Source organism: Rhinoderma darwinii, chromosome 11, assembly GCF_050947455.1.
Source record: "Rhinoderma darwinii isolate aRhiDar2 chromosome 11, aRhiDar2.hap1, whole genome shotgun sequence".
NCBI lineage: Eukaryota > Metazoa > Chordata > Amphibia > Anura > Rhinodermatidae > Rhinoderma > Rhinoderma darwinii.
In genome coordinates this window covers 70,731,374-70,758,507 of record NC_134697.1, presented here as the reverse complement: position 1 = coordinate 70,758,507, position 27,134 = coordinate 70,731,374, and the positions used below count along the sequence as shown (strand labels likewise).

General features: G+C 45.4%; 1 protein-coding gene across 4 annotated transcripts in view; it reads right to left on the bottom strand.

Annotated features, from left to right (window-relative positions):
• Positions 1–27,134, bottom strand: part of CSGALNACT2 (chondroitin sulfate N-acetylgalactosaminyltransferase 2) — a 91,992-nt gene that overhangs the window by 45,795 nt on the left and 19,063 nt on the right. For 2 of the 4 annotated variants that reach the window (XM_075841726.1, XM_075841725.1), the window contains exon 1: positions 17,358–17,559. The exons of the other annotated variants lie outside the window; for them this stretch is intronic. The gene's annotated coding sequence lies outside the window, so the exon portion shown is untranslated. Of the gene's footprint in view, positions 1–17,357; positions 17,560–27,134 lie in introns of those variants that run through there. 4 annotated transcript variants of the gene reach the window in all.

Genomic DNA, 27,134 nt, shown 5'->3' with positions numbered 1-27,134 from the left:
TGGGAGAAAGTAAAAAAAAGTTGTGTAAAAATACAAAAAAATAGTTTTAAAAGTAATAAAAAGTAAAGATCCACCTTTTTCCCTTATCAGTCCTTTATTATTAATAACAATTAATAAATGATACATAATTGGTATTTGCTATGAACGTAACGGCCTGAACTACAAAATAATTTAGTTATTTATCCCACGCAGTGAACACCATAAAAGAAAATAATAATAAGCCATACCAGAATAACAAATTTTGGGTCACTTCACCTCCCAAAAAATGGAATAAAAAGAGATCAAAAAGTTGCACGTACCAAAAACAAGCCCTGAAGCCCTCACACGGCTTTCTTGATGGAAAAATAAAAAAAGTTATGGCTTTTAGATTTAGCCCTAAAACCTTGTATACTTTAGTTTAAAAAGAGGGAATTGTGAAGAAGTCCATAGGGAGGTTTCAGTGTAAAAAAACAAAACAGTAGCTCATGACACGGGCGGACACCACGTCTGACACATAATACCACCACTGTTTTCCAAACTCTGTACTGGACAGATGTGCCCCACCTGTGACACTTGGCTGTAACTTCTATATCCCAGTAGTGTCTGTAAAACGAACTGCCAACAAAAGGATGCAAATGATAATATACAGAGCTACCGAGAAAAATGTTGTGTTAGCAGATCCATAGGAAATACAAACCGCTCTGTTCAAGGTGTCTGTACAGCAATAAACTGAGGCTGTATGGCTTCTCTGTGTGCTGCTATACAGGGGCTCGCAAAGCATCCCTCGGAGAAGGCCAACATTCTTAAAATGGGAAAAAAAAAAGAGCAAACTTTGCTTGAAATTTGCAATTCCTTTTATTTTTGCATATTTGTCAAATTAAAATTTTTCAGATCTAACTATTTTTAATATTAGACAAAGATAACCCAAGTAAACACAAAATGCTCTATTTAACTGATGATTCCATTTATTCAAGGGGAAAAAAAATGGCTACTTGGCACCACGTGAAAAAGTAATTGCCCCTTAGCTACTAAACTATTGGCCTGTTCATATTTTGTTTTTCCTTCCATCTGAGGAATGTTGGAAGAAGACCCAACGTATACCTCCGATGGAAGGCACAGACATATCCCACTGTTGTTTCGGCATACCTCGCCCGAACTCCTCCGGCACATCGCTACTTTAAGGCTATGTGCACACAGGGTGGATATGTGCGTAAAAGCACGCAGCGTTTCCACCCTGTACACCGCAGGGAATTATGGCCCAAAAACCACACCTTGTGGTACAGTTTTTCCACCGGAATGTCCGTAGCGGAAAACTGCAGCAGAAAAAAAAAAAAAAAAAAAAAAGCTTCCGGATACTACTTACGGATCCATGGCAAAGCGCCCTTCTGCCTTTCCGCGGGCTGGCCTCCTGGGATGACGTTTCATCCCAGGAGGCTGGCCTGGAGGAAGAAACACAGACTTCTGGGTAAGTATAAGATTTTTTTTTCCCTGAGTTGTGATTTTAGCCACGGAATCGCTGTGATTCCTCTGCAAAAAAACCACAACATCTGCTATTTGTTGCGGGTTTTACCTCCCCATTGAATTCAATGGGGAAATCTTGTGAACAAATAAGCAGTGTTCACGCAAATACAATTGACATGCTGCGGATTAAAAAACTGCACCGCCTGTCAATACCTGAGCGTTTTTTCCGCTCAGCAATTACGCAGCATGTGGATGAGATTTGTTCGCACTCATCCACTTTGCTGCTACTGTATTATGCTGCAGAAAATCCACAGTATTTACGCAATGTGTGAACTGATCCTAAGCGCTAAGCCCGAGGAAGCCCCTGATGACACCGTCCATATATGGAGAGCGATGTCAGGGCATTTAACTAAAGGGTCCTGTCTTAGGAAAGCCTTTGACGTCCCTGTCCATAAACAGACTTTATAATGTAAGAATCCCCGGTCAAAGCATCTGCACCGCTCTGGCCTTGGATTCCGCTCCTAAAAGGGAGTCGCTGACGTCACTGCCCCATATACGTAGGGAGCTTTCCCAATGTGCACACTAAACGTAGGGCCAAAATGTGATGTGAACAGGCCCTAACCAGTAAACCAAATTAATTGACAATTGGATTAGACTTCACTAGTCACACCCAGCAGGATTACCTGTTGAGTCTAACCATCACTTAGGCCCCATGCACACGACCGTATTTTTGTCCACCCATAAATACGGGTCCTTGGTCACACGCATTCGACCCGTATTTCACCCGTATTTACGGGCACGTTTTCTCTGCAAAATTACACTGCAGTAATCGGCAGCCCTTCTCTCTATCAGTGCAGGATAAAGAGAAGGGACAGCCCTTTCCGTAATAAAAGTAAAAGAAATTCATACTTACCCGGCCGTTGTCTTGGTGACGCGTCCCTCTCTTGACATCCAGTCCGACCTCCCTGGATGACGCGGCAGCCCATGTGACCACTGCAGCCAGTGATTGGCTGCAGCGGTCACATGGACTGTAACGTCATCCCAGGAGGCCGGACTGGAGGAAGAAGCAGGGAGTTCTGGGTAAGTATGAACGTCTTTTTTTAAAAATTTTTACAGCTTTATCTATATTGTGATCGGCAGTCACTGTCCCTGGTGCTGAAAGAGTTACTGCCAATCGTTTAACTCTTTCAGCACCCTGGACAGTGACTATACACTGACATCGCCTAGCAATGCTCCCGTAATTACGGGTGCACACACATAGTCACCCGTAATTACGGGAGCCCCATAGACTTCTATGGGCCTGCTCGTGCCGTAATTATGGCCTGAAATAGGGCATGTTCTATATTTTTCAACGGCACGGGCACCTTCCCGTAAGCATACGGGGAGGTACCCGTGGCCAATAGAAGTCTATGGGCCCGTAATTACGGGTGTTTTTACGGTCGTGTGCATGGGGCCTAAAAGGGTAACTACATTTTCAACAAACTTTTGACATGTCATAGTGATATCTCAGAAGTTTAGATCGGTGGTGGACCGAGCACGGAGACCCCCACCGATTGCTAAAAAGAAACGGCAGAAGTGCTCGGGTGAGCGCTGAGCCACTTGATTTCTGATCTGATGTAACAGTGTACGGACTCAATAGAAAGTCTATGGGCCCCTACACCGCTACATCTGCTTTCCAGAAAAAGCCAATCAGAAACTAAGTGGCTCAGCGCTCACCCGATGTCTTTTGTCGCTTAGTTTTAGCGCTCGGTGGGGGTCTCAGTGCTCGGACTCCCACCGATCAAAATTTCTGACATGTCACTATGACACGCCAAGTTCTAAAGAGATTCAAATACAGATGCGAAATAAACTCCTTGAAATCTACCAGTCAGGAAAGGGTTTCAAAGTCATCGCTAAAGCTCTGGGACCCCAGCGAACCACAGTGATATTCAAAATGTGACCAAGAGCGCACCGACGACTCATCCAGGAGCTCACAAAAAAAACCCAGACGAACATCTAAAGAACTGCAGGCCTCACTTGCCTCGGTTAAAGAGGCTCTGTCACCAGATTTTGCAACCCCTATCTGCTATTGCAGCAGATAGGCGCTGCAATGTAGATTACAGTAACGTTTTTATTTTTAAAAAACGAGCATTTTTGGCCAAGTTATGACCATTTTTGTAGTTATGCAAATGAGGCTTGCAAAAATCCAAGTGGGTGTGTTTAAAAGTAAAAGTCCAAGTGGGCGTGTATTATGTGCGTACATCGGGGCGTTTTTAATACTTTTACTAGCTGGGCGCTCTGAAGAGAAGTAACATCCTCTTCTCTTCAGAACGCCCAGCTTCTGCCAGATCCCGCTGTGATGTCACTCACAGGTCCTGCATCGTGACGGCCACATCGGCACCAGAGGCTACAGTTGATTCTGACCATATATGGACAGTGACGTCGGGAGCAGGGCTGGCGTTCCCAAGCAAAGCATCAGCCTGGGGACTCCTGAACCCCTGAATTGACCAAATATGGATGTCGGGAGCAGGGCTGGAGTCCCGAGCAAAGCGCTAGCTGACGCTCTGCTCGACACTCAAGCAATAGGCAACGTGACAGCCTCTTGCAGTCATGTTCACGAACAGCACATGGAGCAAGCCCTCAGTCACATGGCGTCATGTCGGAGCGTCATCATTATTAGAAAAGCTCCAGGACTTCCGGGAACAATTCACAATGTTTGAACGGCACGATTTAGTACAGAATTTTAAATTAAAGTACATCAGTAAGTTACTTAGTTATAAATATATTATTGCAATGCAATTTTGGTCCCCGGATAACCCCTTTAACCACAGGGATTTCTCCTGGAAAAAAAGTGGCTGGACCCAGTTGTGAGCAGGAGATTGTAGGGTAAGCATTTTCTTTTTCTTGCATGGTTTGTTTTGCAAGAGATAGTGTTCCCTTTTAGTAGTCAGAGGTATTTTGGTGGTTCCGGACTTGTTATTCACGTTGAGCCAATATCAGATTTAATAACATGTACCAGACGTTGCAGCATGTAGGGAACAATTGTGATCAAGCACCTAGACTAGTCATTTCTCCAGAGGAAAATGTCATGGTGTGTACATGCTCCCCAACTCTTTGGCCCAGTTCACACAGAGTTTTTTGACACGTTTGACGCGGAAACCGCGTCGAAAAATGTGACAAAAAAAAGGCCAAATATGCCTCCCATTGATTTCAATGGGAGGCGGATGCGTTTTTTTTCTGCGAGAGGTAAAAAACACTCACGGGAAAAAGCGACATGCCCTGGAATTTTGAGTCAGATTTTTCTGCCTGAAAAAAAAACTCTGTGTGAACTCAGCCTTAGGCCGGATTTACACGAGCGTGTGTGTTTTGCGCGCGCAAAAGGTACTTAACAGCTCGGTGTGTCATCCCCATATGATGCGCGGCTGCGTGCTTTTCGGTTTTCATTCATACTTTTTACTGCTGTTGCGCAAATCACGCGCGTCCCACGGAAGTGCTTCCGTTTGCTGCACGTGATTGATGCGCGAACAGCGCAGAAATATAGGACATGTCGTGAGTTTTACGCAGCGGACACACGTTGCGTGAAACTCACGGACTGTCTGCACGGCCCCATAGACTAACATAGGTCCGTGCGAGGTGCGTGAAAATTGAGATGGGGGCGGTTTTCTCCTGCTCGCGGGAGAAAGAAGGGACATGCCCTATCTTTGCACGATTACGCCTCTGACCTCCCATTGACATCAATGGGAGGCAGAGAAAGCGTATTTTGCGGCATTTTATGCCCGTGGCGCTCAATGGCGTGAAAATCTGCCTCAAACTTCCAAACGGAATTGTGAGGCAGATATTCCGCCTGTAAAACCTCTGTGTGAACCCAGGCTTACTTAATTTCTAAACAATGAGGTAATTGTCAGTTGAAATAAAATTAAATAATCGTGAAGCAAGTTTAGTAAACACTTGTATGTCACAATTACACGTTGAACTTTGCCTGCTGGAGAGTGCTTCAGATAAAACTTTGAAAGCAGTTGTGAAATTTTTGCGCACAAACATTAGAAAGAAAAGCTTGGTAAACATTAACCACATTAAACGTGGGGTGAAGTGTTTCCAAGCTTTGCAAATGCTCTACGGTAGTTTTGGTGAGAAAGTTTTACGGTTTTCTTCCCGTAAGAATCCATGGCTCCCCAACATGTTCTATAACATGAGATATTCTTGGAGGAACAGGGAGCCCCACAGACGCATCATACAGCGGCCCACAGAATGCCTACAGGCCCATAATACAGACCCATAGGGAATCTGTGTGCACCCATAGAGTCCGCATACACATCCCTGCTGTGTGAAGGAGGCCAAATCTGCGTTTATCAATTCCGTTCTGCTCCGTATTATAGATTTGACAGAAACCAAAGATGCCCAGTGGACTCCATTGACTTATCATTAGGCTCCGTTGCGGTGTCCGTCATTTTATCTGAAAAAATAGCAACTCATGCTGTGCTATATTTTTTGTGAAATGTGGCGGAATGTGCAACGGAGGCAAATGTGAACATTATCCAGCACTGACTGCATATTTATTGTGTGTGCAGAGATTAAGGCGTGACATGTTCAATGTTGGGTAGGTGATAAGGATCCTGAGGCTCTATTCACACGTCGGTTATGGTGCGTTTTTTTCCAGCAATTTTCACAAATGTATTTCGCTATGATTTTACTGGTTTGTTCAGTGTTTAGGTACAAATCAGTTCCCATTGTTATAATGTGGTGACAGAGTCTCTTTAATAAGTGCCCTATCTCCTACATAAGGAGATCGGCGCTGTAATGTAGGTGACAGCAGTGCTTTTTATTTAGAAAAAAGATTTTTACCACTTTATTAGCGATTTTAGGTTTATGCTAATTAATTTCTTAATGCCCAAGTGGGCGTGTTTTTACTTTAGACCAAGTGTGCGTTGTACAGAGGAGTATATGACGCTGACCAATCAGCGCCATACACTTCTCTCCATTCATGTAATCAGCGCATAGTGATCCTGATAGTATAAGACAGCTCATAGTGATCTGACACATTAACGTTACTGAAGTGTTTAGACAGTGAATAGTCATTCCTTCCAGCCAGGACGGGATGTCTATTCACAACCCCGACACTTCGGTAACGTTTCTGTGGTACTTACAGCAGAGCAAGCGTAATCTCGCGAGATCTCGCTGTAAAACGACAGGTTACAGCGAGATAATGCTTTGCTCTGCTGTAAATCCCACACAAATGTTAGCGAAGTGTCGGGATTGTGAATAGACATCCCGTCCTGGCTGGAAGGAATGACTATTCACTGTCTAAACACTTCAGTAACGTTAATGTGTCAGTATAAGACAGCACATACTGATCTATCAGGATCACTATGCGCTGATTACATGAATGGAGAGAAGTGCATGACGCCGATTCGTCACTGATTAGACCAAGTGGGCGTTGTACAGAGGAGTGTATGACGCTGACCAAAGTAAAAACACGCCCAGTTATCCATTAAGTCATTAGCATAAAGCTAAAATCGCTAATAACGTGGTTAAAAATAGATCGTATTTCTAAATAAAAAGCACTGCTGTCACCTACATTATAGCGCCGATCTCCTTATGTAGGAAATAGGGCACTTATAATGTGGTGAGAGTCTCTTTAAGGAGAATACAGTAAATTAAATAGTAGTCAAATGGAGGGGGGACAAAGATTTTCAATGCATGGCTTCGAACTTTCTAAAATAAATTATTCATATTTATATACTGGATGCCCCTCTTAGGGTTACCGGATATGGTTGCTAAATAAAATGATCTTGGATATACTCCTATACCGGCAGATATTGGTTTTAATTTCACGAATCCTGCCTAAAATAGACCTCAGATTCCTACCCCTATATACCCTGGGGTGCAGTCACTATTTAGTGGTAAAGGGTAGGGGAATGGTTGGGGCACAACTCTTCTGGGCACTTGTCTGGTTATAACTATTTATTATTTAACACTGGCTGGACGAGGTCCGTCACCAGAAGACAACCACTTTCAGACAGTTGCCTTGGCAATGAGCTAATTGAAATGGATCTGTCTTGAAACCCCCGGCGATTAGTTATTGCCAGAGGATGCTTCAGCCAGACATTCATTTCTGACCATCTAATACATGGACAGACCGGTTCTACTAGAGCGGCAACTGCTTTACTTAAAAGGGAATCTGTCCGTAGTTTTGAGGCCTCTAAACCACTGACAGAGCGATATAGGGGAGGGCATTGTAAACATAATGTTTGTCTCGTTCATGCAAGTTAATTCCCCCGATTCCACGGTCTGAAGTGCCACCGATTGCTAGAGCCGTCACTCAGAGCAGAGAGCAGCACTTGTGATCACCGCGCTGGGGAATCAAATGTCCTTTTCCCAGTCATGCAGCTTATGTTTACAATGCCGCCCCTGTGTTGCTGTGACAGCAGTCTTGAGACCTCAGCTATCCATTCATTTCCACTACGAAAACAGACCATTTAATTATATGGACGGGGCAGGTCGACCAGAGCAGGAACTGCTCTTACTTAAAGAGGCTCTGTCACCAGATTTTGCAACCCCTATCTGCTATTGCAGCAGATAGGCGCTGCAATGTAGATTACAGTAACGTTTTTATTTTTAAAAAACGAGCATTTCTGGCCAAGTTATGACCATTTTTGTATTTATGCAAATGAGGCTTGCAAAAGTCCAAGTGGGCGTGTTTAAAGTAAAAGTCCAACTGGGCGTGTATTGTGTGTGTACATCGGGCGTTTTTACTTTTACTAGCTGGGCGCTCTGAAGAGAAGTATCATCCACTTCTCTTCAGAACGCCCAGCTTCTGGCAGTGCAGACACACAGCGTGTTCTCGAGAGATCACGCTGTGACGTCACTCACTTCCTGCCCCAGGTCCTGCATCGTGTCGGCCACATCGGCACCAGAGGCTACAGTTGATTCTGCAGCAGCATCAGCGTTTGCAGGTAAGTCGATGTAGCTACTTACCTGCAAACGCTGATGCTGCTGCAGAATCAACTGTAGCCTCTGGTGCCGATGTGTCCTCGCTCGTCCGACACGATGCAGGACCTGTGAGTGACGTCACAGCGTGATCTCTCGAGAACACGCTGTCTGCACTGCCAGAAGCTGGGCGTTCTGAAGAAAAGTGGATGATACTTCTATACACAACGCCCAGCTAGTAAAAGTAGTAAAAACGCCCCGATGTACGCACATTATATACGCCCACTTGGACTTTTGCAAGCCTCATTTGCATAAATACAAATATGGTCATAACTTGGCCAAAAATGCTCGTTTTTTAAAAATAAAAACGTTACTGTAATCTACATTGCAGCGCTTATCTGCTACAATAGCAGATAGGGGTTGCAAAATCTGGTGACAGAGCCTGTTTAAAGAGTCTCTGTCACCACAGTATAAGTGCCCTATATTGTACATGATGTGATCGGCGCTGTAATGTAGGCAACAGTGGTTTTTATTTAGAAAACAATTTTTGACGGAGTTATGACCTATTTTAGATTTATGCTAATGACTTTCTTAATAGACAACTGGGCGTGTTTTACTTTTTGACCAACATTGTGTTGTGGAGAGGAGTGTATGACGCTGACCAATCAGTGTCATACACTTCTCTCCATTCATGTACTCAGACATAGTGATCTTGCGAGATCACGATGTGCTGTCACTTACTCCTACATTAACGGTACTGAAGTGCCTTGAGAGTGAGTAGACATCACCTACAGCCAGGACGCGATGTCTATTCACACTCCCGACACTTCTGTGAGTAAGTTCCACAGAAACTTGACCGAACACCGCGATCTCGCGAGATCACGCTGTGCAGTGAAACAAGCTGGGCTGGAATGGAGAGACGAGTATGACACTGATTGGCCACTGATTGGTCAGCGTCATACACTTCTCTTCACAACGCCCACTTGGTCAAAAAGTTACAAAAAACGTCCAGTTGGGCATTAAAGAGGCTCTGTCACCAGATTTTGCAACCCCTATCTGCTATTGCAGCAGATAGGCGCTGCAATGTAGATTACAGTAACGTTTTTATTTTTAAAAAACGAGCATTTTTGGCCAAGTTATGACCATTTTCGTATTTATGCAAATGAGGCTTGCAAAAGTACAACTGGGCGTGTTTAAAAGTAAAAGTACAACTGGGCGTGTATTATGTGCGTACATCGGGGCGTGTTTACTACTTTTACTAGCTGGGCGTTGTGTATAGAAGTATCATCCACTTCTCTTCAGAACGCCCAGCTTCTGGCAGTGCAGATCTGTGACGTCACTCACAGGTCCTGCATCGTGTCGGCACCAGAGAATACAGTTGATTCTGCAGCAGCATCAGCATTTGCAGGTAAGTAGCTACATCGACTTACCTGCAAACGCCGATGCTGCTGCAGAATCATCTGTAGCCTCTGGTGCCGACACGATGCAGGACCTGTGAGTGACGTCACAGATCTGCACTGCCAGAAGCTGGGCGTTCTGAAGAGAAGTGGATGATACTTCTCATCAGAACGCCCAGCTAGTAAAAGTAGTAAACACGCCCCGATGTACGCACATAATACACGCCCAGTTGTACTTTTACTTTTAAACACGCCCAGTTGTACTTTTGCAAGCCTCATTTGCATAAATACGAAAATGGTCATAACTTGGCCAAAAATGCTCGTTTTTTAAAAATAAAAACGTTACTGTAATCTACATTGCAGCGCCTATCTGCTGCAATAGCAGATAGGGGCTGCAAAATCTGGTGACAGAGCCTCTTTAAGTAATTAGCATAAATCTAAAATTGCTCATAACTTGCTCAAAAATGATCGTTTTTCAAAATAGAAACCACTGCTGTTATCTACATTACAGCGCCGATCACATTATGTAGGAGATAGGGCACTTATAATCTGGTGACAGAGCCTCTTTAAGGCCCTTTTACATGGCCTCGTTTGTCGGCTGTTTGGATCTTTTATGTGGCCCAAAAAAATGGTCACTTGCTGGCAGCACATCTCCAAGTGTGCTGCCAACATGCTGTAAACGTATGGACACGAACGATCGGATTAATGATCGTTCCTCCTTATACATTCCCATCATTGCTCGGTTTATATGGAGCAAATGAGCGTTAATGGACTTGCTGTATTGTGAATCAGTGCTTGCTGCTGATCAGGCAGAAAATCTGCTTGTGTAAAAGGGCCTTGTACTTACACTTACAGATAGCTGAACATTTTCTGTCCAATCAGACCAATATCAGTCTAAATTGGTGAGTGTGAATGGCCAATTGATGTTATAGAACGCTTTCTCATGTGCCTGCAAACTGATCTGACGTGCAAAAAAAATTGTCTGCCAATCACAATAATTGTAGCATGCAAACATCTGAAAAAGATATCTAGAAAACAACGCCAATATAGGGAACGGAAAGGTTTTCTTTTAAGACCATCATGACAGAGGAGGAAGATGAGAATTAATTCTAACCTAACAAAATATCTGGGTATGTAAACAGCCAAGTCAGAGCAATTTCATCATCTGTGAGATTGGTCAGAAATCTGTGCATGTAAACCGAGTCCTCTGCGTGATATAAATCTTTATGATATAATCTTATCAAGTAATATGACTTATCTTATAGCAGTGGCTGAATGTATTGACAATACAAAAAAAACAGCACATCTAGTTTCACATTATAATCCAGTGCAGCTAAACGTTTGACAAACTTCTGACATGTCATAGTTACATGTCAGAAGTTTGGATTGGTGGGAGTCCGAGCACTGAGACCCCCACCGATCGCTGGAACGGAGCAGGTGAAGGTCTCGTGTGAGCGCTCAGCTGCTTCGTGTCTGTTCGGCTTTTTCCAGAAATCAATGTATCAGAGTATGGACTCAATAGAAAGTCTATGAGACCGTACTCCGATACATCGGCTTTCCCGGAAATAGTCGGACACGAAGCGGCTGAGCGCGCACACGAGACCTTCACCTGCTCCGTTTTAGCGATTGGTCTCGGTGCTCGGACCTCCACCAATCCAAACTTCTGACATGTCACTATGACGTCAGAAGTTTGTCAAACGTCTAGCTACACTTTAAAGATAAACCACCACGTTATAAATACAATATTTACATGTGTTTTTCCTTCCACCCACAACGTATTATATATTTTTAAGTGTCTGAACTGCTGGTGCACAGGGCAGCATATGGTATAATGTGGGCACAGAAGCGGATTTTACAGGCACACTGACTTCAGTCACTGACAAGACAGCACAGGAATAAAAAATGTTTTTTATTCTCTAGAACTTCGATGGAACACGTATCATTTGTGTTTTCCACTTCTGACGTGTCCAGCAGTTTCCGTGGCAAAACGTCACTACGCTACAGGATGTTGTGTGACAATATTACGTCTGTAGAGACCCACATTTCAAGGCAGCTTTAAAGTAGATTTGTACTACTATAGCAATTCTTGCAATATTATATATTACAACTAGTGAAGCAATTTCCTAATATTCTCTTAAAAGAAGTTAAACGTGTAAAGAGTAGAACCTACACAGAGAAGAAATATAAAATCCACGATCACACACACAGTTTTGATTAAGTTTTTGTGGCAGTTTTTTTTTAAATGTAATTTTTATTACATATTTACTGTTTATGTAATATTTTCAAAGGCTACATTCATACGAACATAGTAAACCTACAAGAAACCTCAAAAAAGGAAGAAAAGTGGGTCCCCAACAAACTGTAGAAACAACCTAGAAGCACTAAAGCACAGGGGACATAACACCCCAATGGAATGTGTAAATATGTAACTACCACGTACTGTAACAAATATAAATCTTTATTTATCAACAATACATGGTATCAGAGATATAAAATTAGCTAGATAAAGCAGGTCATACATGGAGAGCAGCAGCAAAAATATATAAATATAACATGAGGTAAACAGACATAACCCATCTCAAACCAAACGTCCAATGCCTAGTAACACCATGTATATAGTACATAAGTGATAATATAGCTGTTGCAAAAAGACAAGCAGATATAAAGATACTAATATACCAGGTGCAGTCACAAATACTACATGGTGATAAATATATATATGGCAGTGGCACAAATACAAAAAGTCAATGCAGGTAAACTAACAATTGCAGCAATGACCAGTAATGAAGGTAACAAGGCATACCTAGAGACATGGCGGAGGAACAGGACGTGGAGAGATGTGGCACAAAACAGAACGCCTCTACATTCATACCAACATAGCCAACCTCGGACATGAAAAACTGGGGGATGTGCGTGCAGGTCGCGTTATCACACATCCCCCATAGACTAGAGTCTATGGAGGGATGCGTGAAGCGCAAAAAAAATTTAAAATTAGGACAACGGTCGTGTGAACGGCCCCATTGAAATACAAGAATCTGCGTGACGGCCCTTGTCTGAACGGCCGTGATACACGCTCGTCTGAATGAGCCCGAAGGCGTATAGGGTCATATAGATAAGAACATGAGATAAACAGTCCTCCATATCACCTATAATGTGGTGGTTCGAATAGATATACATGAGAATCACATAAGGTCCGTGTCATAATAACACAGAAATACATAATAATACAAAATATATATATTATTTAGGTTTAGCTGATAGCAGGCGCCATTTCAACTGTGTACGTGCTGATGTAGGTGCAGACACGCTAAGATATTTCCAGGCATTGGGTGATGCTTCAATTGAAGGGATACATTTATGTAATACTCTGTGCCCGAGTTTGTTCAACGATAAAAGAGAGATGAAAGGAACCCCAGTGGCCACTCTCTGGGAGGTCATGTAAAGACCTCCGGAGGGTCGCAAGTCACTCACCGAGGTCCCGGTTCCATTCAATGCTGGAGCAAGGAGATGACGGCTCCTTGCTTCAGCATCCACTGTGCCCTGAGCGGCTCAACGTAGACATGCGCGATGTAGTGACATCATCACGCCGAGTGACTCATAGCACAGACCAAAGGAGGAGAAGGATCCTCCACCCGGCGTGGGAACGGGGATAGATAAGTAATTGTATTATTTTTCTATTATGCACATATGGCTGCATTATACTATATGGGGGGGGGGGGTGGATATGGCGAGGGGGGGGGGCATTATACAATATGGGGAGCATTATACTGTATGCGGAGCTCATATGGGGGGCATTATACTGTGTGGGGGCACTATATAGGGCATTATACTGTATGGGGGCAGTTATGGTGGCATTATACTATATTGGGGCAGCTATGGGGAGCATTATACTGTATGGTGGAAGCTATGGGGGGCATCATACTGTATGGCGGAAGCTATGGGGGGCAGCTATATAGTATTTGCAACTGGTACTACTACAGTTTGGAACACATACAGTATAACTGGGAGAACCATCATTTTGACAATGGCCATCTTACCTGCCCAGAAGATCATGGGTTTAGAGAAATTCTCTAATAATTGACTAACTTTGGAGAGTAGAGGTATATATTTTTTAGTAAATAAAAGCGGAGCTTGGGCTAGTGAGGGAGACTTTTGGCTCAGTTTTTTTTAGCAAAATACTGCGGTGTGAAAGCGCTCTAAGGCTATGTTCACACGGAGTATTTTGGGGGAGGAATATCTGCCTCAAAGCTCCAAACGGAATTTTGAGGCAGATATTCCTCCCCCAAAATACTCCGTGTGAATAGCAATTATCGCGCCGTTTTTCGCCCACGGCCATTGAGCGCCGCGGGCATAAAACACGCTTTCTCCTGCCTCCCATTGAAGTCAATGGGAGGTCGGAGGCGGAAGCGCCCGAAGATAGGGCATGTCGCTTCTTTTTCCCGCGAGGCAGTTTTACTGCTCGCGGGAAAAAGACGCCGACGCCTCCCATTGAAATTAATGGGAGGCGTTCTCGGGCCGTTTCTGCCGAGTTTTGCGACGCGGTTTCCGCGTCAAAAAACTCGGCAAAAGACCCCGTGTGAACATAGCCTAATGCTGTTGATTTCGATTAGTTGTAGTCTAGTCTGAAATCTTCTGTATAACTTGCATATTACGGCCATTTTTCCTTTCCTCTGCTGGTTTCTGTAAACGTACGTTTTCACTTCCCATGTTTGCTAAGTGCGCATGCTCCTCCTGATGGGATATATGGCTTGTGCTGCTTGCTCTGAACTAATTACAACATTTCTGCTCCCCTATATATATATATATATATATATATATATATATATATATAACGATGATCTGGGATACCATTCTGCGGAGCCCGCAACCATTATTTGCCGGCAGCTCCGTTCTTTCTTTCCTACAATGATCAGTGCAGGAACTGGAAAAGTCCCGTGAGTTGCTTTGGAACAAATCTCTTCCACACGCTGCGTAAAAGGCCCGCCGAAAAAAACATTCAGAAATTGACCTGCGGTGCGGTTTTTTAAGCTGCAGCATGTCAATTTATCCAGCAGAATCGCTGATTCTCCTCAAGAGATAAAACCCACAAGATTTTTGCAGCAGAAAATATTATACTTATCCAGATCTCTCTGCTTGTGTGTCCAGGGATGACGTTTCGCCCCATGTGACTGCTGCAGCCAATCACAGGCTGCAGTTGTCACATGGGATGAACCGCCATCCCAAGAGGCCGGGTTGCAGGATGTCAGAGGAATGCGCCGCCCTGACTACGGGTAAGCATAGAATTTTTTTCTCTTTTTAAATGCTGTTTTCCGCAGCGAACATCTCGGCCGAAAAACAGCTCAATTTGGTGCGGTTTTTCAACCGGAATTCCCTGTGAGGACCAGAGCGGAAACGCTGTGTGATTTTACATAGTGTATCCGCCCTGGGTGAACATAGCCTAAAACTGGATGTAATTAACACTCGTTTTTATTGATGTCCTCTTGGTGCGGTTTTATGCTTCGAAGTTAGGTGGATGACCAAAAGAACGGCTTAAAGGTTATAGACACCTCTAGGTTTATTTATTTTTTTATGAAATGCATGTACTTTCATATAAAAATGACTTTTGTATTGTGATTTTATTAAAGTAGTTTCACGGTTTAGCTTCTGCAGGTTTTACGTATCACAGTACAAGGAAGCTGGAGAATCCGTAGTCAGCCGAATCCGTGAGAACTAGTCAGTCCGTTCATTGTACAGCGGCTCCTGCGCCATAATCTAAGCTCAATTCAGAACAAGTCCAAGGAGACCAACTTTGACAGACTCGGCTGAGAACGGGATTCTGCAGCATGTATGTCCTGTGATACATGAACGCTGCAGACGATAAACCATGAAACTTTTTTAATGAAAGCCAATCACAAGTCATTTTTATGTGGAAATACATCATTTCATAAAAAGTAAAGCTGCCCATGATCTCCATAGCCTTTAAGTGAGTTTGAACAACAGAAGTGAAAAACACCCGGAGATATATATATATATATATATATATATATATATGTATAAAGATCCTATAAATAGACCATTTCACAATATGTAAAAAAAATAATGGTTTTCACAAAACAGACAGCGCAAGGTTGTTTCATAAAGCGGAGTGGCGGCAGTCATTGAATAGAATGGTCTACAGCCAAAACTGACACTTCTAAAACCATAAAAATAAAAGGGAGTAACCGAATTGTAGCATCACTAATACTGACGCAGCGTCTGGTAAAAAGGATTCTGAATCAATTCCCAGAGCAGAATTTTGTTTTGTTGTTTTTTTTTCTTCTTCCCAGCATAAAAACGTAGACTCCGTTTTAGTTTCTGTATAAATGGGGTCCATCGGGTTACATGGTGGTTTCCATCATTTAGACAAGAATAGAATATTCTTCAGGTCAAATCTTACGGGACTGCCGACGAAGCCTATAATGGCGGTGTCCGAACACTGAGGCCCTGTTCACACCTGCGTCATAGCTACCGTTATTATGAAAACCTGTCAAATATGCAACCGGAAATGTGCAAAAGCCTATGGGGCGCTAGTACAGGGTTGAAAGGGCTGACAGCACAGACGTTGACAGAATACTGCTAGAATAGGCGTAGGCCAGTAGGCGTCCATCTGGGAAACTGCCACACCACTTCGGCTCAGCTTTATTTGTTCCGGGCGGCTGCAAAGAAAACCATAGACTATAAGGACATTTCTGTCAATTTATTATTTCTGGCTGGAGACCAAGCGACGGACATGTCATATGTGCTGTCAGTTAAAAGCGGACCTGTCACTCAAACAAGCACAAGCCCCTATAGATTCAATGGTCCGCAGTCTCGTATGAAGAAACATCTAGTGAGCCGGTCTGTAAATGAGACGGTCCTAGAACATTTCATTCATTGGCATGAAAAACACAACGTGGTACCTAAACATTACTTAATAAAAGTGACTGAAAAGTTTGAGACAGCCCTGCCCATTATTTCCAAAACATTCGTAGGTCTCAGAAAAAGTGGCGCCAAATTTTTCATAAATACGGCGTAAATCGATGCCAGAAAACACGGTTAAATCCCCCCATTATCTTTCTACACTCGTCTGAGTTTTTGGTCGTCGTACCATCAAACCTTCAACTTTTTTGAAAATTCTACATAAAATACGGTCCCCGAGTTTCCAGGACTGTAGCTCAGCAGGTCTATGACAGCTTATGCAGTCCCTATAGTATTTTATATACAGTCCATATAGTATTTTATATACAGCTGTAGGCGCAATCATTGTGACAGTCTGCCAATACACACTACTATATAAATATGGAAAGGAAAATGTAAAGAAGCCCCCACCTCACATTTCACAGACCACCTCATTGTCCCCATGACAGAAATCTGGTCTCATCTGGTCCTTTGTTATATGAGCTTATAACAATTAAACACGTGCACCTCTATCCGAATATTACACTGATATTGTAGATACGAGCACATGATTTATTATTGTGACTATGATAAGAAATCTTCAAATATTTACAGAGCTACAGAAAACAAGAGTGCAGAAGGTAAATAGCATCGTGTGAACAGCAACAACAAGCCAGTGCCGGTATACAGGACACTATACAGGACGGGCATGGTCATTACCTGGGCGCAGGCTTCCTCCTCCTCAGCAGGGAGCAGTGTCAGAGAGAAAGCGGCCGCTGACTGCATGGACGATGTACGAGCACTAGAAAGAGCAGCCAGCCCTGTACATAGCTATGTCTATGTCTGTATCTATATCTGTGTGTATGCACTGACCCGCACACACAGCACAGACTCTCCAGTGCCGACACTTCCTGTAACTGAGGAAATGAGAGACTGAGGAGGAGGAGACAGCAAGAGAGACAGCCCACCCTCTCATATATAGCAAGAGAGACAGCCCACCCTCTCATATACAGCTAGACAGCCCACCCTCTCATATACAGCAAGAGAGACAGCCCACCCTCTAATATACAGCAAGAGAGACAGCCCACCCTCTAATATACAGCAAGAGAGACAGCCCACCCTCTCATATACAGCTAAACAGCCCACCCTCTCATATACAGCTAGACAGCCCACCCTCTAATATACAGCTAGACAGCCCACCCTCTAATATACAGCAAGAGAGACAGCCCACCCTCTAATATACAGCAAGAGAGACAGCCCACCCTCTAATATACAGCAAGAGAGACAGCCCACCCTCTCATATACAGCTAGAGAGACAGCCCACCCTCTAATATACAGCTAGACAGCCCACCCTCTAATATACAGCTAGACAGCCCACCCTCTAATATACAGCAAGAGAGACAGCCCACCCTCATATACAGCAAGAGAGACAGCCCACCCTCTCATATACAACTAGACAGCCCACCCTCTCATATACAGCAAGAGAGACAGCCCACCCTCTCATATACAGCAAGAGAGACAGCCCACCCTCTCATATACAGCAAGAGAGACAGCCCAACCTAATATACAGCTGGAGAGACAGCCCACCCTCATATACAGCAAGAGAGACAGCCCACCCTCTCATATACAACTAGACAGCCCACCCTCTCATATACAGCAAGAGAGACAGCCCACCCTCTCATATACAGCAAGAGAGACAGCCCACCCTCTCATATACAGCAAGAGAGACAGCCCACCCTCTCATATACAGCAAGAGAGACAGCCCACCCTCTAATATACAGCTGGAGAGACAGCCCACCCTCTCATATACAGCGAGAGACAGCCCACCCTCTCATATACAGCTAGACAGCCCACCCTCTAATATACAGCAAGAGAGACAGCCCACCCTCTCATATACAGCAAGAGAGACAGCCCACCCTCTCATATACAGCAAGAGACACAGCCCACCCTCTCATATACAGCAAGAGAGACAGCCCACCCTCTCATATACAGCTAGAGAGACAGCCCACCCTCTAATATGCAGCTAGAGAGACAGCCCACCCTCTCATATACAGCCCACCCCCTCATATACAGCTAGAGAGACAGCCCACCCTCTAATATACAGCTAGGGAGACAGCCCACCCTCTCATATACAGCTAGAGAGACAGCCCACCCTCTCATATACAGCTAGAGAGACAGCCCACCCTCTCATATACAGCAAGAGAGACAGCCCACCCTCTCATATACAGCAAGAGAGACAGCCCACCCTCTAATATACAGCTGGAGAGACAGCCCACCCTCTCATATACAGCAAGAGAGACAGCCCACCCTCTCATATACAGCTAGACAGCCCACCCTCTAATATACAGCTAGAGACAGCCCACCCTCTAATATACAGCAAGAGAGACAGCCCACCCTCTCATATACAGCAAGAGACACAGCCCACCCTCTCATATACAGCAAGAGAGACAGCCCACCCTCTCATATACAGCTAGAGAGACAGCCCACCCTCTAATATGCAGCTAGAGAGACAGCCCACCCTCTCATATACAGCAAGAGAGACAGCCCACCCCCTCATATACAGCTAGAGAGACAGCCCACCCTCTAATATACAGCAAGAGAGACAGCCCACCCCCTCATATACAGCTAGAGAGACAGCCCACCCTCTCATATACAGGTAGAGAGACAGCCCACCCTCTCATATACAGCTAGACAGCCCACCCTCTCATATACAGCAAGAGAGACAGCCCACCCTCATATACAGCTGGAGAGACAGCCCACCCTCATATACAGCAAGAGAGACAGCCCACCCTCTCATATACAGCTAGAGAGACAGCCCACCCTCTCATATACAGCTAGAGAGACAGCCCACCCTCTCATATACAGCTAGAGAGACAGCCCAACCTCTAATATACAGGTAGAGAGACAGCCCACCCTCTCATATACAGCTAGACAGCCCACCCTCTCATATACAGCAAGAGAGACAGCCCTCCCTCTCATATACAGCAAGAGAGACAGCCCACCCTCTCATATACAGCAAGAGAGACAGCCCACCCTCTCATATACAGCAAGAGAGACAGCCCACCCTCTCATATACAGCTAGAGAGACAGCTCACCCTCTCATATACAGCAAGAGAGACAGCCCACCCTCTCATATACAGTTAGAGAGACAGCCCACCCTCTAATATACAGCTAGAGAGACAGCCCACCCTCTCATATACAGCAAGAGACACAGCCCACCCTCTCATATACAGCAAGAGAGACAGCCCACCCTCTCATATACAGCTAGAGAGACAGCCCACCCTCTAATATGCAGCTAGAGAGACAGCCCACCCTCTCATATACAGCAAGAGAGACAGCCCACCCCCTAATATACAGCAAGAGAGACAGCCCACCCCCTCATATACAGCTAGAGAGACAGCCCACCCTCTAATATACAGCTAGAGACAGCCCACCCTCTCATATACAGCTAGAGAGACAGCCCAACCTCTAATATACAGGTAGAGAGACAGCCCACCCTCTCATATACAGCTAGACAGCCCACCCTCTCATATACAGCAAGAGAGACAGCCCACCCTCTCATATACAGTAAGAGAGACAGCCCACCCTCTCATATACAGCAAGAGAGACAGCCCACCCTCTCATATACAGCTAGAGACAGCCCACCCTCTAATATACAGCTAGAGAGACAGCCCACCCTCTCATATACAGCTAGAGAGACAGCCCAACCTCTAATATACAGGTAGAGAGACAGCCCACCCTCTCATATACAGCTAGACAGCCCACCCTCTCATATACAGCAAGAGAGACAGCCCTCCCTCTCATATACAGCAAGAGAGACAGCCCACCCTCTCATATACAGCAAGAGAGACAGCCCACCCTCTCATATACAGCAAGAGAGACAGCCCACCCTCTCATATACAGCTAGAGAGACAGCCCACCCTCTTATATACAGCAAGAGAGACAGCCCACCCTCTCATATACAGCTAGAGAGACAGCCCACCCTCTAATATACAGCTAGAGAGACAGCCCACCCTCTCATATACAGCTAGAGAGACAGCCCACCCTCTCATATACAGCAAGAGAGACAGCCCACCCTCTCATATACAGCAAGAGAGACAGCCCACCCTCACACTCCTTCTCTTCATGTCCGTCATACACGGATACTGGCTGGTGACCGGCTCATGCAACTTTATGTCACCACCGCATGTGTATAAAAATGGCCGGACCATTGTACGGAACAAACACTGTTACACTTTGTGTCTCCCTTATCTCCTCATAGATTGTAAGCTCTTGCGAGCAGGGTCCTCACTCCCCAGGTTTGAATTGTAAATGAACTTTGTCACTATGTAATGTCTGATATTGTTTGTTTCATGTTCCCTCCAAATTGTAAAGTGCTGCGTAATATGTTGGCGCTATATAAATAAAGATTATTATTATTATTATATACAGCTAGAGAGACAGCCCACCCTCTAATATACAGCTAGAGAGACAGCCCACCCTCTAATATACAGCTAGAGAGACAGCCCACCCTCTCATATACAGCTAGACAGCCCACCCTCTCATATACAGCTAGAGAGACAGCCCACCCTCTCATATACAGCAAGAGAGGCAGCCCATCCTCTAATATACAGCTACAGAAACAGCCCACCCTCTAATATACAGCTAGAGAGACAGCCCACCCTCTAATATACAGCTAGAGATACAGCCCACCCTCTAATATACAGCCCACCCCCTCATATACAGCTAGAGAGACAGCCCACCCTCTCAAATACAGCAAGAGAGACAGCCCACCCTCTCATATACAGCTAGAGAGACAGCCCACCGTCTAATATACAGCTAGAGAGACAGCCCACCCTCTCATATACAGCTAGAGAGACAGCCCACCCTCTCATATACAGCAAGAGAGACAGCCCACCCTCTCATATACAGCAAGAGAGACAGCCCACCCTCACACTCCTTCTCTTCATGTCCATCATACACGGATACTGGCTGGTGACCGGCTCATGCAGCTTTATGTCACCACAGCATGTGTATAAAAATGGCCGGACCATTGTACAGAACAAACACTATTACACTTTGTGTCTCCCTTATGTCCTCATAGATTGTAAGCTCTTGCGAGCAGGGTCGTCACTCTCCAGGTTTGAATTGTAAATGAACTTTGTCACTATGTAATGTCTGATATTGTTTGTTTCATGTTCCCTCCAAATTGTAAAGTGCTGCGTAATATGTTGGCGCTATATAAATAAAGATTATTATTATTATTATTATTATTATTATTATTATTATTATTATTATTATTATTATTATTATTATTATATACAGCTAGAGAGACAGCCCACCCTCTAATATACAGCTAGAGAGACAGCCCACCCTCTAATATACAGCTAGAGAGACAGCCCACCCTCTAATATACAGATAGAGAGACAGCCCACCCTCTCATATACAGCTAGACAACCCACCCTCTCATATACAGCTAGAGAGACAGCCCACCCTCTCATATACAGCAAGAGAGGCAGCCCATCCTCTAATATACAGCTACAGAAACAGCCCACCCTCTAATATACAGCTAGAGAGACAGCCCACCCTCTAATATACAGCTAGAGATACAGCCCACCCTCTAATATACAGCCCACCCCCTCATATACAGCTAGAGAGACAGCCCACCCTCTAATATACAGCTAGACAGCCCACCCTCTAATATACAGCTAGAGAGACAGCCCACCCTCTAATATACAGCTAGAGAGACAGCCCACCCTCTAATATTCAGCTAGAGAGACAGCCCACCCTCTAATATACAGCTAGAGAGACAGCCCACCCTCTAATATACAGCTAGAGAGACAGCCCACCCTCTAACATACAGCTAGAGAGACAGCCCACCCTCTAATATACAGCCCACCCCCTCATATACAGCTAGAGAGACAACCCACCCTCTAATATACAGCTAGACAGCCCACCCTCTAATATACAGTTAGCGAGACAGCCCACCCTCTAATATACAGCTACAGAGACAGCCCACCCTCTAATATACAGCTAGAGAGACAGCCCACCCTCTAATATACAGCTAGAGAGACAGCCCACCCTCTAATATACAGCTACAGAGACAGCCCACCCTCTAATATACAGCTAGAGAGACAGCCCACCCTCTAATATACAGCTAGAGAGACAGCCCACCCTCTAATATACAGCCCACCCCCTCATATACAGCTAGAGAGACAGCCCACCCTCTCATATACAGCTAGAGAGACAGCCCACCCTCTCATATACAGCAAGAGAGACAGCCCACACTCTAATATACAGCAAGAGGGACAGCCCACCCTCTCATATACAGCTAGACAGCCCACCCTCTCATATACAGCAAGAGAGACAGCCCACCCTCTCATATACAGCTAGACAGCCCACCCTCTCATACACAGCTAAACAGCCCACCCTCTCATATACAGCTAGAGAGACAGCCCACCCTCTCATATACAGCTAGACAGCACACCCTCTCATATACAGCTAGACAGCCCACCCTCTCATATACAGCTAGAGAGACAGCCCACCCTCTCATATACAGCCAGAGATAGCCCACCCTCTCATATACCGCTAGAGAGACAGCCCACCCTCTCATATACAGCTAGACAGCCCACCCTCTCAAATAGAGCTAGAGAGACAGCCCACCCTCTCATATACAGCTAGACAGCCCACCCTCTCATATACAGCTAGAAAGACAGCCCACCCTCTCATATACAGCTAGACAGCCCACCCTCTGATATACAGCAAGAGAGACAGCCCTCCCTCTCATATACAGCTAGACTGCCCACCCTCTCATATACAGCTAGAGAGACAGCCCACCCTCTCATATACAGCTAGAGAAACAGCCCACCCTCTCATATACAGCTAGACAGCCCACCCTCTCATATACAGCTAGAGAGACAGACCACCCTCTCATATACAGCTAGAGAGACAGCCCACCCTCTCATATACAGCTAGAAAGCCCACGCTTTCATATACAGCTAGAGAGACAGCCCACCCTCTCATATACAGCTAGAGAGACAGCCCACTCTCTCATATACAGCTAGACAGCCCACTCTCTCATATACAGCTAGAGAGACAGCCCACTCTCTCATATACAGCTAGACAGCCCACCCTCTCATATACAGCTAGACAGCCCACCCTCTCATATACTGCTATAGAGACAGCCCACCCTCTCATATACAGCTAGAGAGACAACCCACCCTCTCATATACAGCTAGATAGTCCACCCTCTCATATACAGCGAGAGACAGCCCACCCTCTCATATACAGCTAGAGAGACAGCCCACCCTCTCATATACAGCTAGAGAGACAGCCCAAGCTCTCATATACAATGAGAGACAGCCCATCCTCTCATATACAGTGAGAGACAGCCCATCCACTCATATACAGCTAAAGAGACAGCCCACCCTCATATACAACTAGAGACAGACCACCCTCTCATATACAGCGAGAGACAGCCCACCCTCTCATATACAGCTAGAGGCAGCCCACCCTCTCATACACAGCTAGAGACAGCCCACCCTCTCATATACAGCGAGAGACAGCCGACCCTCTCTTATACAGCTAGAGACAGCCCATACCCTCTCATATACAGCTAAAAGACAGCCCATACCCTCTCATATACAGCTAGAGACAGCCCATACCCTCTCATATACAGCTAGAGTCAGCCCACCCTCTCATATACATCGAGAGACTGCCCACCCTCTCATATACAGCGAGCGAGAGACAACCCACCCTCTCATATACAGCTAGAGACAGCCCATACCCTCTCATATACAGCTAGAGACAGCCCATACCCTCTCATTTACAGCTAGAGACAGCCCACCCTCTTATATACATCGAGAGACTGCCCACCCTCTCATATACAGCGAGCGAGAGACAGCCCACCCTCTCATATACAGCGAGAGACAGCCCACCCTCTCATATACAGCTAAAGACAGCCCAACCTCTCATATACAGCTAGAGACAGCCCACCCTCTCATATACAGCTAGAGACAGCCCACTCTCATATACAGCTAGAGACAGCCCACCCTCTCATATACAGCGAGAGACAGCCCACCCTCTCATATACAGCGAGAGACAGCCCACCCTCTCATATACAGCGAGAGACAGTCCACCCTCTCATATACAGCTAGAGACAGTCCACCCTCTCATATACAGCTAGCGACAGCCCACCCTCTCATATACAGCGAGAGACAGCCCACCCTCTCATATTCAGCTAGAGACAGCCCCTTCTCTCATATACAGCTAGAGACAGCTAATACCCTCTAATATACAGCTAGAGACAGCTCATACCTTCTCATATACAGCTAGAGACAGCTCATACCCTCTAATATACAGCTAGAGACAGCCCATACCCTCTAATGTACAGCTAGAGATAGCTCATACCCTCTAATATACAGCTAGAGGCAGTCCACCCTTTAATGTACAGCTAGAGACAGCCCACCCTCTAATGTACAGCTAGAGACAGCCCATACCCTCTAATATACAGCTAGAGACAGCTCATACCCGATAATATACAGCTAGAGACAGCTCATACCCTCTAATATACAGCTAGAGACAGCCCACCCTCTAATGTACAGCTAGAGACAGCCCATACCCTCTAATATACTGCTCAAGACAGCTCATACCCTCTAATATACAGCTAGAGACAGCTCATACCTGCTCATGTACAGCTGGAGACAGCCCATACCCTGTAATTTACATCAAGAGGTAGCCCACCCTCTAATATACAGCTAGAGATAGCTCATACACTCTAATATACAGCTAGAGACAGCTCATATACAGCTCTAAGATACAGCTAGAGAAAGCCCATACCCTCTAATATACAGGTCGAGACAGCCCAGACACTCTAATATACAGCTAGAGACAGCTCATACCTGCTCATGTACAGCTCGAAACAGCCCATACCCTGTAATGCACATCATGAGACAGCCATACCCTCTAATAAACAGCTAGAGACAGATCATATCCTCTAATATACAGCTAGAGACAGCCTAAGCCCTATACCATCTAATGTACATCAAGACACAGCTCATACCCTCTAATATACAGTTAGAGACAGCTCATACCCTCTAATATACAGCTAGAAATATACCATACTGTCACGTTGGGTGCGTGGACCCACTGGGCGGTACCGCCTTAAAGGCAGCTGGCCAACAGGACACAGGTCAAAGTCTATAGTTCAAATAGGTGTACCTGTGGCAACTTCGGACAGCAGCAAGACAGGCCTCGGATGAGACTTTGGCAGCAGGCAGACACCAGGCGTGGTGTAACAGGACAGGCGTAGTACTTAGCGCAGCTCGACTCAAACTCTATATGGCACTTGGTTCTGGATAGCACGGGACACAGGATACAGGTAGTAGGAATAGGAACACTGGGAACTAGGAAACACTAAGGGACCATTTGCAGAGACAAACATAGGTAAACGACAACAACGCTCAGGCAATGCAGGAAGAGGCTGGGTCCCTCTTATAGTCCAGGGTGCTCATGGGCTAATTTGGTCTTTAATTCAGGTGCGCGCGCTGGCCCTTTACTGGACGCAGCAGTGTAAAGCGGAAGTGAGTGCTGGCGTCTCCTGAGGAGGAGATGGGGAACAGCGCTCACTGATCGATGGCTGCTGCCGTCAGGAGGTAATTTAATCTGGTGGCCTGCGGCCATGGGCATTATAGTATGCCCCCTCTTACACACCCTCCTCTTGGGACCAGAGCGAGAGAGAAACTTCTTCAGGAGGGTAGGAGCATTGAGGTTCTCTTCTGGATCCCAGGACCTCTCTTCAGGACCAAACCCCCTCCACTCCACCAAATAAAAGGTTTTTTCCACCCACCCTCTTGGTGTCCAGGAATTCCTTAACCTCAAATGTATCTGATGACCCGCTGGGAGCCACTGCAGGAGTAGGAATCTTGGAGTAGCGGTTCAGGGCCACAGGCTTCAGAGGGGAGACATGGAAGGAGTTGGGGATCCTGAGGGTAGGAGGCAGCCGAAGCTTGTAGGAGACCGGGTTGATCTGTTGCAAGATCTCGAAGGAACCTGGGAGCAAACTTGTATGATGGCACCCTCAGCCGGATATTTCTGTAGGACAGCCAGACCTTGGTACCTGAAGAAAACTGGGGAGGTTCTCTTCTCCTTGTGTTTGCCGTACGTTTCATGTAGTCCACAGCCAGCAGAATTGAGGATCGGGTCTGCTGCCAGATCTGCAGGAAGTCCCTAATGGCAGAATCAGCTGCAGGCACTTCGGACATAACGGACACCGGGAGAGATATTTGTGGTTGTTGGCCGTAGACTATGAAAAACTGTGTATTTCTTGTGGACTCGCTAGTATGATTATTGTATGAGAACTCGGCCCAAGGAAGAAGCTGCACCCAGTCATCATGCTGCTTGGAGATGAAGTGTCGTAGGTAGTTCTCCATGATTTGGTTGATCCTCTCGACTTGACCATTGGACTGAGGATGGTAGGCTGAGGAAAAGTCCAACTTTACATTGAGGAGTTTACAGGGG